General features: G+C 43.8%; 1 protein-coding gene across 5 annotated transcripts in view; it reads right to left on the bottom strand.

The window, feature by feature from the left end:
* Positions 1–17,943, bottom strand: part of faf1 (Fas (TNFRSF6) associated factor 1) — a 521,459-nt gene that overhangs the window by 375,449 nt on the left and 128,067 nt on the right. The window lies entirely within an intron of this gene.

Below are 17,943 nucleotides of genomic sequence, written 5' to 3'. Positions count from 1 at the left end.
TTGTATTCACCAAAGTGCAGTAAGTACTTTAAACAATTAACAGCTGGTTCCCAGTTCAATGCTGGGAAATCAGCTTGCTTGCAGGTCTGATGACAGCAATGGCAACAGAAGACAGATTTGGCAAAACGTCAGATTGGGCAGGATGTCCAATTATAGCAGTGGAAACTGTAAGATAGACCAGGGATCATCAATTCTTCCACAGCCCTCAGACAGATGGCACTGTGGAGATCAGACTCATCTACTTTAAAGATGGAAGTTAGGAGGACTCAGTCAAAAATAAATGTTCAACCGTGTCAGACAAGCATGACAGACAGGTATGATAGAAATAACTTCAGGAAATGGACAAGAAAAGTGTGACTCCTGCAAGAAGTGTATGCTAATAAACAGGATTTTTAATATTACGAGGTCTCATGGTTAGTTTGAACACCGAATGTTTCACCCACATAACAACTTCTATTTATATAGCACCTTTACGTAGTAAAAACATTCCAAAACCACCTACTTCCACCTCTGTAATATCTATCACCCGTTTCCAACCTTACTTCACCTCATCTGCTGCTGAAACCCTGTCTTTGTTACCTTCAGACACTACTATTTCAATGCTCTCCCTGCCGGACTCCCATCTTTCACACTTGGTAAACTTGAGCTCATCCAAAGCTCTGCTGCCCATATCCTAACTCGCACCAAGTTCCGTTCATCTATCAACCCTGTGCTCGTTGACCTACATTGGCTCCCAAACGGGCAATGCCTAGATTTTAAAATTCGCATCCTTGTTTTCAAATCCCTCCATGGACTCAGCCTTCCATATCTCTAATCTCCTCCAACCCTACAACCCTCAAAGATCCTGGCACTCTTCCATTTCTGGCCTCTTGCATATCCCCGATTTTCATTGCTCCACCATTGGCGACTATGCCTTCAGCTGCCTGGGCCCCAAGCTCTGGAATTCTTTTCCTAAACCTCGCTGCCTCTCTCTCCTCCTTTAAGTCCCCCCTTAAAAGCTGCCTCCGACAAACCTATGATATATTATTGGGATTACTCTTTTACGATGATTGGATAAGTTAAATTGCATTTTTACTGTACATAAGTATAGTGGGAGTGTTAAATAATATTTTTGGGTCAAAGTCCACGATTATAGCCATATATTGGGAATGTGTAAATCAATAGGCTCAATAATTATTATATGAACACTTAAATATTCAGTTAATTTTCTCTCATTTTTTTTATCCAGGCAGAATGTTCTAGAATGCAGGTAAACAAGTAGGTTGAATGTATTGAGTGTTGGTACTGGGAGTGTGTGCAGGGTCTGGTAGTGTTAGGAGGGTGATTCCATAAGAACATAACATAAGAATTATGAACAGGAGTAGGCCATCTAGCCCCTCGAGCCTGCTCCGCCATTCAACAAGATCATGGCTGATCTGGCCGTGGACTCAGCTCCACTTACCCACCCGCTCCCCGTAACCCTCAATTCACTTATTGGTTAAAAATCTAGCTGTGATTTGAATGCATTCAATGAACTAGCCTCAACTGCTTCCTTGGGCAGAAAATTCCAGAGATTCACAACCCTCTGGGAGAAGAAATTCCTTCTCAACTCGGTTTTAAATTGGCTCCCCCGTATCTGGAGGCTGTGCCCCCTAGTTCTCATCTCCCCGACCAGTGGAAACAACCTCTGCCTCTATCTTGTCTATCCCCTTCATTATTTTAAATGTTTCTATAAGATCACCCCTCATCCTTCTGAACTCCAACAAGTAAAGACCCAGTCTACTCAATCTATCATCAGAAGGTAACCCCTCATCTCCAGAATCAGCCTAGTGAATCGTCTCTGCGCCCCCTCCAAAGCTAGTATATCCTTCCTTAAGTAAGGTGACCAAAACTGCACGCAGTACTCCAGGTGCGGCCTCACCAATACCCTGTACAGTTGCAGCAGGACCTCCCTGCTTTTGTACTCCATCCCTCTCGCAATGAAGGCCAACATTCCATTCGCCTTCCTGATTACCTGCTGCATTTGCAAACTAACTTTTTGGGATTCATGCACAAGGACCCCCAGGTCCCTCTGCACCGCAACATGTTGTAATTTTTCCCCATTCAAATAATATTCCCTTTTACTGTTTTTTTTTCGCCCCCAAGGTGGATGACCTCACATTTTCCAACATTGTATTCCATCTACCAAACCTTAGCCCATTCGCTTAACCTATCTAAATCTCTTCGCAGCCTCTGTGTCCTCTACACAACCTGCTTTCCCACTAATCTTTGTGTCATCTGCAAATTTTGTTACACTACACTCTGTCCCCTCTTCCAGCTCATCTATGTATATTGTAAACAGTTGTGGTCCCAGCACCGATCCCTGTGGCACACCACGAACCACCGATTTCCAACCCGAAAAGGACCCATTTATCCCAACTCTCTGCTTTCTGTTCGCCAGCCAATTCTCGATCCATGCTAATACATTTCCTCTGACTCGGCGTACCTTTATTAACCTTTATCTTCTGCAGTAACCTTTTGTGTGGCACCTCATCGAATGCCTTTTGGAAATCTAAATACACATCCATCGGTACACCTCTATCCACCATGCTCGTTATATCCTCAAAGAATTCCAGTAAATTAGTTAAACATGATTTCCCTTTCATGAATCCATGTTGCATCTGCTTGATTGCACTATTCCTATCTAGATGTCCCGCTATTTCTTCCTTAATGATAGCTTCAAGCATTTTCCCCACTACAGATGTTAAACTAACCGGCCTATAGTTACCTGACTTTTGTCTGCCCCCTTTTTTTTAAAAAAAAACAGAGGCGTTACATTAGTTGCTTTCCAATCTGCCGGTACCTCCCCAGAATCCAGAGAATTTTGGTAGATTATAACGAATGCATCTGCTATAACTTCCGCCATCTCTTTTAATACCCTGGGATGCATTTCATCAGGACCAGGGGACTTGTCTACCTTGAGTTCCATTGGCCTGTCCAGCACTACCCCCCTAGTGATAGTGATTATCTCAAGGTCCTCCCTTCCCACATTCCAGTGACCAGCAATTTTTGGCATGGTTTTTGTGTCTTCCACTGTGAAGACCGAAACAAAATAATTGTTTAAGGTCTCAGCCATTTCCACATTTCCCATTATTAAATCCCCCTTCTCATCTTCTAAGGGACCATCATTTACTTTAGTCACTCTTTTCCGTTTTATATATCGGTGAAAGCTTTTACTATCTGTTTTTGTTTTGCGCAAGTTTACTTTCGTAATCTATCTTTCCTTTCTTTATTGCTTTCTTGGTCATTCTTTGCTGTCGTTTAAAATTTTCCCAATTTTCTAGTTTCCCACTAACCTTGGCCACCTTATAAGCATTGTTTTTTAATTTGATACTCTCCTTTATTTCCTTGGTTATCCACAGCTGGTTATCCCTTCTCTTACCACCCTTCTTTTTCACTGGAATATATTTTTGTTGAGCACGATGAAAGAGCTCCTTGAAAGTACTCCACTGTTCCTCAATTGTGCCACCATTTAGTCTGTGTTTCCAGTCTACTTTAGCCAACTCTGCCCTCATCCCACTGTAGTCCCCTTTGTTTAAGCATAGTACGCTCATTTGAGACAGTACTTCCTCATCCTCAATCTGTATTACAAATTCAACCATACTGTGATCACTCATTCTGAGAGGATCTTTTACTAGGAGATCGTTTATTATTCCTGTCTCATTACACAGGACCAGATCTAAGATAGCTTGCTCCCTTGTAGGTTCTGTAACATACTGTTCTAAGAAACAATCCCGTATGCATTCTATGAATTCCTCCTCAAGGCTACCCCGTGCGATTTGATTTGACCAATCGATATGTAGGTTAAAATCCCCCATGATTACGGCCATTCCTTTTTCACATGCCTCCATTATTCCCTTGTTTATTGTCTGTCCCACCATGAAGTTATTATTTGGGGGCCTATAAACTACACCCACCAGTGACTTTTTCCCCTTACTATCTCTAATCTCCATCCACAATGATTCAACATTTTGTTCATTAGAGCCAATATCGTCTCTCACAACTGCCCTGATAGCATCCTTTATTAACACAGCTACCCCACCTCCTTTCCCTTCTTGTCTATCCTTCCGAATTGTCAGATACCCCTGTATGTTTAATTCTCACTCTTGGCCACCCTGCAACCACGTTTCAGTAATGGCCACCAAATCATACCCATTTGTAATGGGATGTGGCAGGAGTGGAGGAGTGTGCGGACATTGTGGTGGGGGGATTGTTGGGCCAACAAGTCGTAGGAGCGGGAGTGTTCAAAGTTATGGGCATAGTGCAGCAAATTGTGGCAGTGATGTGATGAGAATTCTTGGTTGTGCCTGTGCAAGAAAGTCAATTCTGAAGTATGATGTCAGATCCAGATGTTTGGCAGCATTGTTCCAGGTCGGATAGGAAGCAGAGTCTCGGAATGCGGGGCCATGAGAGTCCCAACGCTTAGGGGCACGAGGAGGGATAGCCAGGGTGGGGGAGTGAAGGAATTACAAATCAGGAATTCGTGTCATGGTATGACAGTAGTAAGATAGAGGGTGTAGCAGTGCTGCGAGAATGGTGCTGGGGTGAGATAGTGACACCAGGGTTGCAGGATATGGGAGCCAATGTGGTCAAAGTTTAAATTCTATATGCCACTGTAATTTAAACTCAGCTGGCCTCAAAAGGCCAATCTTAATAATAGAGAGGTTGCTAGATGATATCCTCAGTGACAACATACTTAGTCAATATATACAACATCTTAAGATAAAGTACTCAGTTAATCTGAGTGGGTTGAATGAAAGTGAGCTGTTAAATAAAGCCAAAAATGTGATCATGTGGTCAGGAGTGACCCAATATTTTTAAATAAAACAGAAACAGCATGTTTGAAAAACAAACTATGTGTGTGCCCACCATATGTTCTATTTCTTGCATTTTATGGTTTATAGCTTCAAGATTTACATCTACAAACTCAAAAGATTGAAAACCAACACATGGTGTTATGTATGCAAGATATTTCACATTTTCAAGAAACATAACCTTGAGTCCAGTCAGATGGTAGAAACCATAAGTGCTTGGGTATTAGCTCGTAACTCAGGAGGGCTGTGAATCTTTGGAATTCTCGACCCCAAAGGGCCGTGGATGCTGAATCGTTGAGTATATTCAAGGCTGAGATAGACAGATTTTTGGACTCTAGGGGAATCAAGTGTTATGGGGATCGGGCAGGGAAGTGGAGTTGAGGTCGAAGATCAGCCATGATTTTACTGAACAATGGAGCCGGCTTGAGGGGCCGTCTGACCTACTCCTGCTCCAATTTCTTACATTCTTATGTTTAAGGAGGCAACAGATCTATCAAAATTGCTACCTCACTACCGCAATAACAGTTCACAGGATGCAGTTTCAAGCAGCACTAAAGATGAGTAGTTTAAGAAGCACAAAATAAATATTCAATTCAAAATCACTCAAAAGTAAAAGAAACAATTCCAACCCTCATCAGTTGGAGTTAAATCATATCAGATCACTTGATATGTACAGCTGTTTTATTAACATTAAAGATTTACCTTTCACAAAAACAGCTATACCAGTGTAAGAAAGGTTGAACATTTGATTAGAATTTTCTGTCATAGTGCTGTGACTGGATTTAGTGGGGTGTCCCTTTCACCGTCACACCTGGGAGGTAATCTGAGCAAGCAGATCGTCTGCTTGTTGCAAATCAAGCGTGATTTTTATCCCATTGATTTCAACTTGATGAAAATCAGGCGTGCTCTACAATGGGCGGATGATCCGCTCCATCAGATTACTACCCAGGTGATGGCAAAGTTGAAAATTTACCTTAAAGTGCCGGTAGGAACATGTTATGTGGTTGAAAAAAAATTAGTCTTTGGCTAATGATTCAATTTTGCTGAATACTTTATTCATTGCTGTGAATTCATCACCTCAAATTGCTCCCACCAGCATGGACGATCCATAAACACCAGTATGTTCACCCCAATATTATATAGCTCAACAACCCACGTTTGGAAGGGAAATATCTAGAAGTGCCTGTATATTGTTAAGTGTTTTTCTTATAGGTCATAGTGACAATGGACTTCTCAAAAATATTAACTATAGGATATTTTACATCAGTATATGGTTAAAATAACCAATTTACACTTGAGAACCTTCTTTTGGGAGAGGAGAAAACTTAATGGTTCTCCTTCGCTTTTTCAAAATAAGTAAACCTTTAGTGATCAGACATAATTCTCTCCAAATACCAGCCATCTGATTTTAATCATGTACACCACCTAGTGGCAAATTAAAGCTATAGTATTAATTTCTGGTTTTCCATCATACTATATTCTAAAACTACTGAACAAAATCAAAACACACTATTTTAAGGTGTTTCAAATATATTCTATTTTATGATATGCCTAAGGTAAAAGCAGAATTACCATCATGTTTTCTAAGCTATCAACCACCAAATTTAAGAGAATAAAACGTTTAACTCTCGATTTTCTGATCGTGGCAAAATTAGCCTGTAACATAAGCTCTCCTAGACGGACAGTTGAGGATGGGCTGCTCCAAATTTTCTGACAGAAATACCTCCATCGAGTTTGAATAGGCTACCGGCACATGAAAAGCTTGCCCAAAAAGAGCTTGACCTGTAATACAATTGGCTGGGAAGCAGATAATGAGATGAGGCAACAACTCTTAAAGAGCTGCAAATCATCATTGAAAAGGAAATTGTAAAGGTGAAAGATAATCCGGCGTGTGCGTGTGTGTGCATGTGTGCACAAAAGGGCAATGCTTGCATACGATCTTTCAAATGGTTCCCTCCCAAAGGTAACAACGACTCCAAACTTAGGTTTGCGCCATGTTCAATAGGCTCAACAAGAAATGCAAGCTCCAAAATGGAGTAGCATACCTTCGACATTTGCTACTTTTGAAGCTGAAGTAGGAGGTGCATCAAAGAAGGTTGCCTTTATTTGGGGCAGATGGCCACCCTCCAATAAAATAATGTAGCAATTGCATGGAGGAAGGGCACCAATGGAGTCGAATCAATGCACTGACCCAGGTCCCTCGTTTTTTGCCTCCAAAACAAGAAATATGCTGGTATCAGAAGGAAGGAAAAGTTAACTGTACTCTCAATTTTGCACACATACCTTGTGAAACCAGTCAACAATGGCATAACCCAAGATGGGAACTGCTGCTAAAATCTAAAACAGGAGGTACCAGTTCAAGTATCATACATGATTACCCTTTTGCAACAACAGTTTTTCATTGCGCTAAACGACAGAGTATTTACCTTGAAGTGGCAGCTGAGGAATAGCAAATAATTGCCAACATTGTAAATGACTCCCTTTCCTCAGGTACTGACACCTTCCTTTCAAAGCTGCCATCATCAACTCCATCCACATTAAAAAAAACACACCCTTGAATGCTCTGTCCTTGCAAACTAACACTCCATCTTCAACCTACATTTTCTCTCCAAGGTCCCCGACTGTGTAGTTGCTTTCCAAATCTCTGCCCATCTTTCCTGAATCTCTCCAATCAAGTTCTGCCCCTACCACAGCACTGAAATGGCCAAATCAAAATAACAAATGGCATTCCCTATGACTGTGACCTTGGAGCACTATCCCTCTTCATCCTCCTTGAACTCTCTGCAGCCAGGAGCTTTCTGGAGTCAGGAGCTCAGCTCTGGGTCAAATAGGATACCAAGGTTGCAAACAGTCTGATTTAACATGAAACAGTGGCCAGGCAGGGGATGGAATCAACAGTGAGGGAAGCGAGTTTGTGGCAGTGGCTAAAGACATTGGCTTTGGTCTTCCCTGTAACTAAATTGGAGGAAATTGTGGTTTATCTAGCACTGGATGTCGGATAAGCAGACTGACAATAGAGGCAGTGGCAGGCTCAAGACAGGTCAGAGCTGGGTGTCAATGTACATGTAGAATGGGAGGACATGTCGCCACGGAGCAGTGTGTATAATACAAATCCCAGAATATCAACATGATCTTCTGAGCCAATTGAAAATGCAGAAGCAAATTACTTTCCAACTGTGTAGTTCTTAACACTAGAATTAAGTTCCTCTCAATATACCAATGAGTAATGCCTGCAGATATCGTTTCACAAGGAAGTGTTTGGTCTTCTCATGTTTCTTTCCTCAGCTACCAAATTATCTCCCTCCCCCCACCAGTACCACCCCCTCAAATTCTCTCGTTCATTTGTGTCCAATTATTTTGTATTTGTTCGCTACACAGGTGTCAGGAGCAACACAGTGTTATATCTTTAGATGCTCTGATAATTACTCCACGAGGCAATGTGTTGTACTTGAACTGTAGTGACCTTAGTCCTTTATTGATAACTCCAGAGTGAGGATCACACATGGTGGCCTGCCTTTTATACTAGGCCTGGCACACCTGTACAGGTAACCTACAAGTCTTCCACTGAGGTGCCCCCTGGTGGCACACCTTGTAATAGTACAAGCAGTAACCATGTAGGATACATGACACACAACTTTCCTAAAAACCATGCATCAACACACACTTCCTGTCCATAATATCTTACTTCTGTTTTTGTTACACTTTGGTGTCAATATTTTTCCCATTATCAAATTCTTCTGTTGACATTTATAAAGTAAACTGGTTATGCTGTAATTACATTGTCCAGATCGTAATGGTGCCATTGTACCTCAATGTTGTATCTCCCAGCCCCTCCAACATGCGTGGATTCTTCAGCGCAGTCAAGACCACCTACGGCCCAAGCACCAAAGGCCCCAACACCACTGCTGTTCAAGAACAGAAAGGTACTCATCAAGGACAGAGGCGCAATCAGTGCTCGCTGGAAGGAGCACTTCGAAGACCTCCTCAACTGAGAGACCGTCTTCGACGCGAGTGCCCTTGACTCCATCCCGCAGCATGCTACCGCCACCATCTCAGCACAACCCCAGCTCAGCACGAGGTAGAAAAGGCCATCCGACAAGTGAAAAACAAGGCCTCAGGAGTGAATGGAATTCCCGCCAAAGCACTAAAACATGATGGAGAAAGACTTTTGCCGCAAATACACAATCTCATTTCTCTCATCTGGAAGGTGGAGAGCATGCCAGGAGATCTCAGATATGGTAATCGTAACCATCTTCAAGAAAGATGACAAGTTCGATTGCAGTAACTACAGCGGAGTTTCCCTGCTGTCTGCCACAGGGAAAGTCATCGCAAGAATCCTCCTCAATTGCCTTCTCCCAATGGCTGAAGAACTCCTCCCAGAGTCGCAATGCAGATTCCGCCCACTAAGGGGCACAATGGACATGATCTTTACCGCGCGGCAAATCCAAGACAAATGCAGGGAACAGCACCAACCGCTAAACATGGCCTTCTTTGGCCTCACAAAGGCCTTCAATACTGTCAACCGTGAGGGATTATGGAGCATTTTCTTCAAATTCGGATGCCCCCAAAAGTTTGTCATCAGTCTTTGCCTTCTTCACGACGACATGCAAGCCGTGATCCTGACCAACGGATCCACGGCAGACCCAATCCACGTTCGGACCGGGGTCAAGCAAGGCTGTGTCATTGCACCAACGCTCTCCTCGATCTTCCTTGCTGCAATGCTCCAGCTCACCCTCAGTAAGCTCCCCGCTGGAGTGGAGCTAATCTACAGAACAAATGGGAAACTGTTCAACCTCCGCCGCCCTCCATGCCAGGTCGAAGGTTGTCCCATCCTCCATCAATGAATTACAGTACGCAGACGATGCCTGCATCTGTGCACACTCTGAGGCCAAACTCCAAGCTATCATCAACCCTTCACCAAAGCGAAGCCTTACACTAAACATCCATAAGACAAAGGTGCTCTACCAACCTGCCACACAGCACTGCTCCCCGATCATCAAAATCCGAGGCCTTGGACAACGTGGACCATTTTCCATACCTCGGGAGCCTGCTGCCAACAAGCGCTGACATCGATGGCTAAGTCCAACACCGCCTTTGGTCGCCTGAGGAAGAGAGCGTTTGAAGATCAGGACCTCAAACCCGGCACCAAGCTCACGGTCTACAGAGCAGTAGTGATTCCAACCCTCCTACATGCCTCAGAGACATGGACTATGTACAGCAGGCACTTCAAAGCACTGGAGGAGATATACCACCAACGCTGCCTCCACAAGATCCCGGAAATCCATTGGCAAGATAGGCGCACCAACATCAGCATTCTCGCTCAGGCCAACATCGAAGCACTGACCACGCTCGATCAGCTCCGTTGGGCGGGTCACGTCGTCCGCATGTCCGATACGAGACTCCCAAAACAAGTGCTCTACTCAGAGCTCTGACATGGCAAGCAAGCCTCAGGTGGGCAGAGGTAATGCTTCAAGGACACCCTTGAAGCCTCCTTGAAAAAGTGCATCACCACAACCGACACCTGGGAATTCCTGGCCCAAGACCGCACAAAGTGGAGAAAAAACATGCGGGAAGGTGCCGAACAGAGTCTCTATGTCGAGAGCAGGCCGAAACCAAACTTAAACAGCAGAAGAAGCGCACGGCATCCCAAGCAGCCAACCCACCCGTTCCTTCCATCACCATCTGCCCCACCTGTGACAGAGACTGAAGGTCCCGCACAGGACTCATTAATCACACGAGAACTCATTTTTAGTGTGGAAGCAAGTCATCCTCGATTCCGAGGGACTGCCCAAGAAGAAACTGGTTGCGCTGTAATTACATTGTCCAAATAGTAATGGCGCTATTGTACCTCAGTTTTGTATTTCCCAGCTCTTGTGTACTCCAGCAAAACTCTACTTCTTTGATTCTCAAATTGCAATAAGCTTTGTTATTTAACTATTAATATAAAATCAAAGTATTATCTCCAAATAAGCACATAATATATATATTTTTTTTAAAATTATACATCTATGTATATCTTAATTTTATGCCCAAATGCCCTCGATCAGTTAACCTCCACCACCACTTTTTTTTTTTAAAAAAAGGAGGGAGAGAGAAAACGGATAATTATAGACCGGTTAGCCTGACATCAGTAATGGGGAAAATGTTGGAATCAATCATTAAGGATGAAATAGCAGCGTATTTGTAAAGCAGTGACAGGATCGGACCAAGTCAGTATGGATTTATGAAAGGGAAATCATGCTTGACGAATCTTCTGGAATTTTTTGAGGATGTAACTAGCAGAGTGGACAAGGGAGAACCAGTGGATGTGGTGTAATTGGACTTTCAAAAGGCTTTTGACAAGGTCCCACACAAGAGATTGGTGTGCAAAATTAAAGCACATGGAATCGGGGGTAATGTAGTGACGTGGATAGAGAACTGGTTGGCAGACAGGAAGCAGAGAGTCGGGATTAATGTGTCATTTTCAGAATGGTAGGCAGTGACTAGTGGAGTGCTGCAGGGCTGTGCTGGGGCCCCAGCTCTTTACAATATACATCAACGATTTAAATAAGGAATTGAGAATAATATCTCCAAGTTTGCAGATGACACTAAACTGGGTGGCGGTGTGAGCTGTGAGGATGATGCCAAGAGGCTGCAGGGTGACTTGGACAGGTTAGGTGAGTGGGCAAATGCATGGCACATGCAGTAAAATGTGGATAAATGTAAGGTTATCCATTTTGGGGGCAAAAACACAAAGGCAGATTATCTGAATGGCGGGAGATTAGGAAAAGGGGAGGTGCAATGAGACCTGGGTGTCATGGTTCATCAGTCATTGAAAGTTGGCATGCAGGTACAGCAGGCAGTGAAGGCGGCAAATGGCATGTTGGCCTTCATAGGTAGGGGATTTGAATATAGGAGCAGGGAGGTCGTATTGCAGTTGTACAGGGCCTTGGTGAGGCCTCACCTGGAATAGTGTTTTCAGTTTTGGTCTCCTAATCTGAGGAAGGACGTTCTTGCTATTAAGGGAGTGCAGCGAAGGTTCACCAGACTGATTCCAGGGATGGCTGGACTGACATATGAGGAGAGACTGGATCAACTGGGCCTGTATTCACTGAAGTTTAGAAGGATGAGAGGGGATTTCATAGAAATGTATACGATTCTGACGGGACTGGACAGGTTTGATGTGGGAAGAATGTTCCTGATGTTGAGGAAGTCCAGAACCAGGGGACATCGTCTTCGGATAAGGGGTAGGCATTTAGGACTGAGACGAAGAGAAACTTCTTCACTCAGAGTTGTTAACCTGTGGAATTCCCTGCCGCAGAGAGTTGTTGATGCCAGTTTATTGGATATATTCAAGAGGGAGTTAGATATGGCCCTTACGGCTAAAGAAATCAAGGGGTATGCAGAGAAAGCAGGAAAGGGGTACTGAGGGAATAATCAGCCATGATCTTATTGAATGTCAGTGCAGGCTCGAAGGGCCGAATGGCCCACTCCTGCACCTATTTTCTATGTTTCTAATCCTGCTTCACCTGAAGACTACACTTGGTCCTGACTCCTTGTACAACGTCGCAGAAAATCAATTATTAAAAATTTAAAAACATGTTTCTATTTAATTTACACACACAGCAAGTTCCTAATACTAACATTTTGTTGTAAGAACAGCCCATTCTAAACAACCAAGCCTACAAAATTCAAATGGGATACAACATTAAATAAGAAATACAAGTGAAACTAGTCTGAGTTGCCTTGGCTTCAAAAGCTGGATTGCCACGGCCTGTGGGCAGCAAATGGCAATTTTGACGCTTTTGCTTTGGTTGTGAAATAGGAATACAAATGTTTTTGGTGTCATTTGAAATTTCCCTTTTTTCTAGTCTTAAAGCATTTATTTTTGAACAACAAACCAATAACAACTTGTATTTATATAGTGCCTTTAACATAGTGAAATGGCCCATGGCACTTCATAGGAGTATTATGAGATAGAAACAATTTGGCACCAAGCCGCACTAGTAGAAATTAGCGCAAGTGATCAAAAGCCTGGTCAAAGAGGTAGATTTTAAGAAGTGTCTTGAAGGAGGAAAGAGAGATAGAGCGGTTTAGGTAAGGAGTTCCAGAGTTTGGGGCCGAGACAACAGAAGGCATGGCCACCAATGGTTGAGCGATTATAATCAGGGATGCTCAAGAGGGCAGAATTAGAGGAATACAGACATCTCCGGCAGGAGGGGGCAGTGGGGCTGAAGGAGATTAGAGAGATCGGGAGGGGCACGACCATGGAGGGATTTGAAAATAAGCATGAGAATTTTGAAATTGAGCCGTTGCTTAACTGGAAGCCAATGTAGGTCAGCAAGCACAGGGGTGATGGGTGAGCCGGACTTGGAGAGTTAGGACACCTCTAGTTTACGGTCGGTAGAATATGGGAGGCCAGCCAGGAGTGCATTGAAATAGTCAAGTCTAGAGGTAACAAAGGCATGGATGGTGGCTGCAGCAGCAGATGAGCTGAGGCAAGGGCAGAGACAGCCAATGCCATGGAGATGGAAATAGGCGCTCTTAGTTATGCTGCAGATATGTGGTTGAAAGCTCATTTCAGGGTCAAATGTGACACCAAGGTTGCAAACAGCCCCAGACAGAAGTTGGAAAGAAGGATGGAGTCAGTGGCTAGGAAACAGAGTTTGTGGCGGGGACCGACAATAATGGCTTCGTCCTTCCCAATATTCAATTGGAGAAAATTTCTGCTCATCCAGAACTGGATATCGGACAAGCAGTTTGACAATTAAGAAACCGTGGAGGGGTCGAGAAAAGTGGTATTGGGTGTCATCAGCGTACATGTGGAAACTGATGCTGTGTTTTCAGATGATGTCACCAAGGAGCAACATGTAGATGAGGAATAGGAGAGGACCAAGGATAGATCCTTGGGGGACACCAGAGGTAACGATGCAGGGGCAGCATGAGAAGCCATTGCAGGTGACTCTCTGGCTACAGTTAGATAGGTAAGAATGGAATGAGGCAAGTGCAGTTCCACCCAGCTGGACGACAGTGGAGAGGCATCGGAGAAGGATAGAGTGGTCAACAATGTCAAACAAGCTCCAGACAAGTCAAGAGGGACGAGGAGGGATAGTTTGCCTTTGTCACAGTCACAAAGGATGTCACTTGTAACTTTGGTGAAAGCCGTTTCGGTACTGTTGCAGGTACGAAATCCGGATTGGAGGGATTGCAACATGGAATTGCAGCATGGATTGGGGAGGCAACAACACGTTCATGGACTTTGAAGAAGAAAGGGAGGTTAGAGATGGGGCGGTAGTTCGCAAGGACAGAGGGGACTAGGGTTGGGTTTTTTTGAGGAGAGGGGTGACGACAGCAGATTTAAGGGAGAGGGGTCAGTACCAGATGAGAGAGAACCATTAACTACATTAGCTAACATGGGAGCCAGGGAAGGAAGTTGGGTGGTCAGCAGTTTGGTGGGAATAGGGTCAAGGGAGCAGGAAGTGGGTCTCAGACAGGCTGAGCTCTGAAAGATCGTGAGGGGAGATCGGACAGAAGCTGGAGAAAGATTCGAGATCAGGACTAGGGCAGGAGAGATCCTTAGAGGAAGTTTGGCCCGGTGAGCTAGGGGAAGGAAGGGAAGAGGCAGAGGCGCCGAATGGACCATCTCAAGACAAAGAAGCTCATGAGCTCCTCACATTTATTGTCGGATTGGGGGGGTGGGGTTATCTTTACATTCCAGAATCCCATTAAATAGTGCGGGGGGGGGGGGGGGGGGGGAAGGGTTCAGGTGAACGCAAATTTAAAAAGTCAAAGAGAAAGGAGAAGGTAATAGAGCAGGGTAGCGATGGGGGAAATGATAACCAGAGTGTGACAGGAAGGGACAGAATGTATAAAAATAAGTATCAGAAAGTAGGGTCAAAGCAGGGAAAAATGGTAAAGACTAAATTAAAAGCTCTTTATCTGAATGCACACAGCATTCATAACAAGCTAGATGACTTGATGGCACAAATAGATATAAATGGCTATGATCTGATAGCCATTACAGAGATTTGATTGCAAGGTGGCCAAGGCTGGGAACTGAATATTCAGGGATATTTAACAATTCGGAAGAATAGACAGAAAGGAAAAGGAGGTGGGGTAGTTCTATTAATAAAGGATGAGACCAGTGCAGTAGTGAGAAATGATATTGGCTCAGAAGATCAAGATGTAGAATCAGTTTGGGTGGAGATGAGAAATAATAAGGGGAAGAAGTCATTGGTGGGCGTAGTCTTATAGGCCCCCGCAACAGCAGCTACACTGTTGGACAGAGTATAAATCAAGAAATAATGGAGGCTTGTAAGAAAGGTACAGCAATAATCATGGGCAATTTAAATCATCATATTGATTGAATAAATCAAATTAGCCAAGGTAGCCTTGAGGAAGAGTTCATAGAGTGTATCTGGGATGGGTTTCCTTGGACAGTACATTGTGGAACCAACCAGGGAACAGGCTAACTTAGATCTGGTACTGTGTAATGAGACAGGATTAATAAATGATGTCAAAGTAATGGATCCTCTAGGAAAGAGCGATCATAGCATGGTTGAATTTCAAATTTAGTTGGAGGGTGAGAAAATTGGGTCTCAAACAAGTGCACTGATCTTAAATAAAGGTGATTACAAAAGGTATGAAGGCAGAGTTGGCTAAAGTGGACTGGGAAAATAGATTAAAGTGTAAGACAGTTCATAAATAGTGGCAGACAGTTGAGATATTTCATAACTCTCAATAAAAATATATCCCAATGAGAAGGAAAGACTTTAAGAGAAGGGAGAACCATCCGTGGCTAACTAAGGAAGTAAAGGATGGTATCAAATTGAAAACAATGGCATACAATGTTGCCAAGATTAGTGGGAGACCAGAGGATTGAGACATTTTTAAAAACCAGCAAAGTACAACTAAATAATGAGAGGGAGAAGATAGTTTGAGTAAACTAGCAAGAAATATAAAAACAGAGTAAGAGCTTCGACAGGTATATAAAAAGGAAGAGGACGAGACTGAGGAATTAATAATGGGATACAGGGAAATGGCAGAGACTTTGAACAAATATTTTGTATCAGTCTTCACGATAGAAGGCACTAAAAACATCCCAATAATAGATAATCAAGGGACTGTAGGGGGGGGGGGGGGGAGGGGGACTTTAAAACAATCACTAAACAAAAAGTACTCAGTAAAATAATGGGAATAAAGGTGGAAAAGCCCCCTAGACCTAATGGCCTACATCCTGGGGTCTTAAAAGAAGTGGCTGCAGCGATAGTGAATGCATTGATTGCAATCTACCAAAATTCCCTGGATTCTGGAGAGGTCCCAGCGGATCAGAAAACCGCAAATGTAACGCCCCTATTTAAAAAAGGAGGTAGACAGAATGCAGGAAACTACAGACCAGTTAGCCAAACATCTGTCGTTGGGAAAATGCTGGAGTCCATTATTAAGGATGTAGTAGCAGGACATTTGGAAATTCATAATACAGTCAGGCAGAGTCAGCATGGTTTTATGAAATGGAAATCATGTTTGACAAATTTGCTCGAGTTCCTTGAGGATGTAACGAGTAGGGTGGATAAGAGGGTATGTGGTGTATTTGGATTTCCAGAAGGTGCCCTGTAAAAGATTACTGCACCAAGATAAGAGCTCACAGAGTTGGGGGTAATATATTAGCATGGATAGAGGATTGGCTATCTAACAGAAAACAGAGTCGGGATAAATGGGTCATTTTCCGGTTGGGAAAGGTAACTCGTAGGGTGCCAGAGATCAGTGCTGGGGCCTCAACTATTTACAATCTATATTAATGATTTGGAGGAAGGGACAGAGTGCAATGTAGTCAAGTTTGCTGATGATACAAAGATGGGTGGGAAAGCAAGTTGCGAGGAGGACACATGCTCTTTACGCGGGAGTCTTCCCTTTATTTATTTATTGGGGACTTGGCCTGGAGGGTGTTGCACGGAGCAGTCCCGTGCAATAAGTTTTTATGTCGGTTCACGGGCTCCCAGGCCACCTGTAATTTCTGCGGTCTAGGAGTCAGTGTTCCATATTTATGTTGAATGTGCAAGTTTGCAGCCCCTCTTCCAATATTTGAAGGGGCTGCTCCTCAATTTCTGGTTGCACTTCAGTCCCAAACTCCTGATCTTTGGGCACCTGTGCAGAGGGGAGTGGGCAGGTCAGAAGGCCTCCTCGTAGGACTGCTCCTGGACATGGCCAAGGTGGCCATCAACCGGTCCAGGCAGCGGGCGGTCGAGGGGGTCGTTCAACCCAACTGCCTGCCTCACTTCCGCGGTTACATCCGAGCCAGGGTGTCCCTGGAGATGTAGCACACGGTGTCCACCGGTATGCTCGCAGACTTCCGTGAGAAGTGGGCGCCGGAGGGATTGGAGTGCATCAGCACCCCCGGCAACCAAATTTTGATTTGAATTAAGCTTACTGCCAAAAGTTAATTTGTTTAGTGTGTCGGTTTTAGTGCTTCCCCCCCCTTTAATAAGGGGACGCTTGTATTAAAGTCTGCCATCTAATTCACCCCTTTAATAAGGGGGCATTTGATTTACAGGTGCAACTAAATAGTTGAGGAGGGCACAAAGAATCTATAAAGGGATATAGACAGGCTAAATGAGTGGGTAAACATTTGGCAGATAGAGTATAATGTAGGAAAGTGTGAGGTCATGCACTTGGCAGGAAAAATATAAAAACGAATTATTATTTAAATGGCAAGAGATTACAAAATGCTGCAGTGCAGAGGGACCTGGGGATCTTTGTGCATGAAACACAAAAAGTTAGTATGCAGGTACAGCAAGTAAGCAGGAAGGCAAATGGAATGTTGGTCTTTATTACAAGCGGAATGGAGTATAAAAGCAGAGAAGTCCTGCTACAACTGTACAGGGTATTGGCGAGACCATACCTAGAGTACTGCATACAGTTTTGGTCTCCTTATTTAAAGAAGGGATATACTTGCATTGGAGGCAGTTCAGAGAATGTTCACTAGGTTGATTCCGGAAATGAAGGGGTTGACTTATGAAGAAAGGTTGAACAGGTTGGGCCTATACTCAATGGAGTTTGGAAGAATGAGAGGTGATCTTATTGAAACATAAGACACTGAGGGGGCTCGACAGGGTAGATGCAGAGAGGATGTTTC

This window comes from Pristiophorus japonicus, chromosome 8 (genome assembly GCF_044704955.1).
Source record: "Pristiophorus japonicus isolate sPriJap1 chromosome 8, sPriJap1.hap1, whole genome shotgun sequence".
NCBI classification, from domain to species: domain Eukaryota; kingdom Metazoa; phylum Chordata; class Chondrichthyes; family Pristiophoridae; genus Pristiophorus; species Pristiophorus japonicus.
Note: the sequence above shows the minus strand (reverse complement) of the source record. Positions and strands in the feature narration are given on the sequence as shown.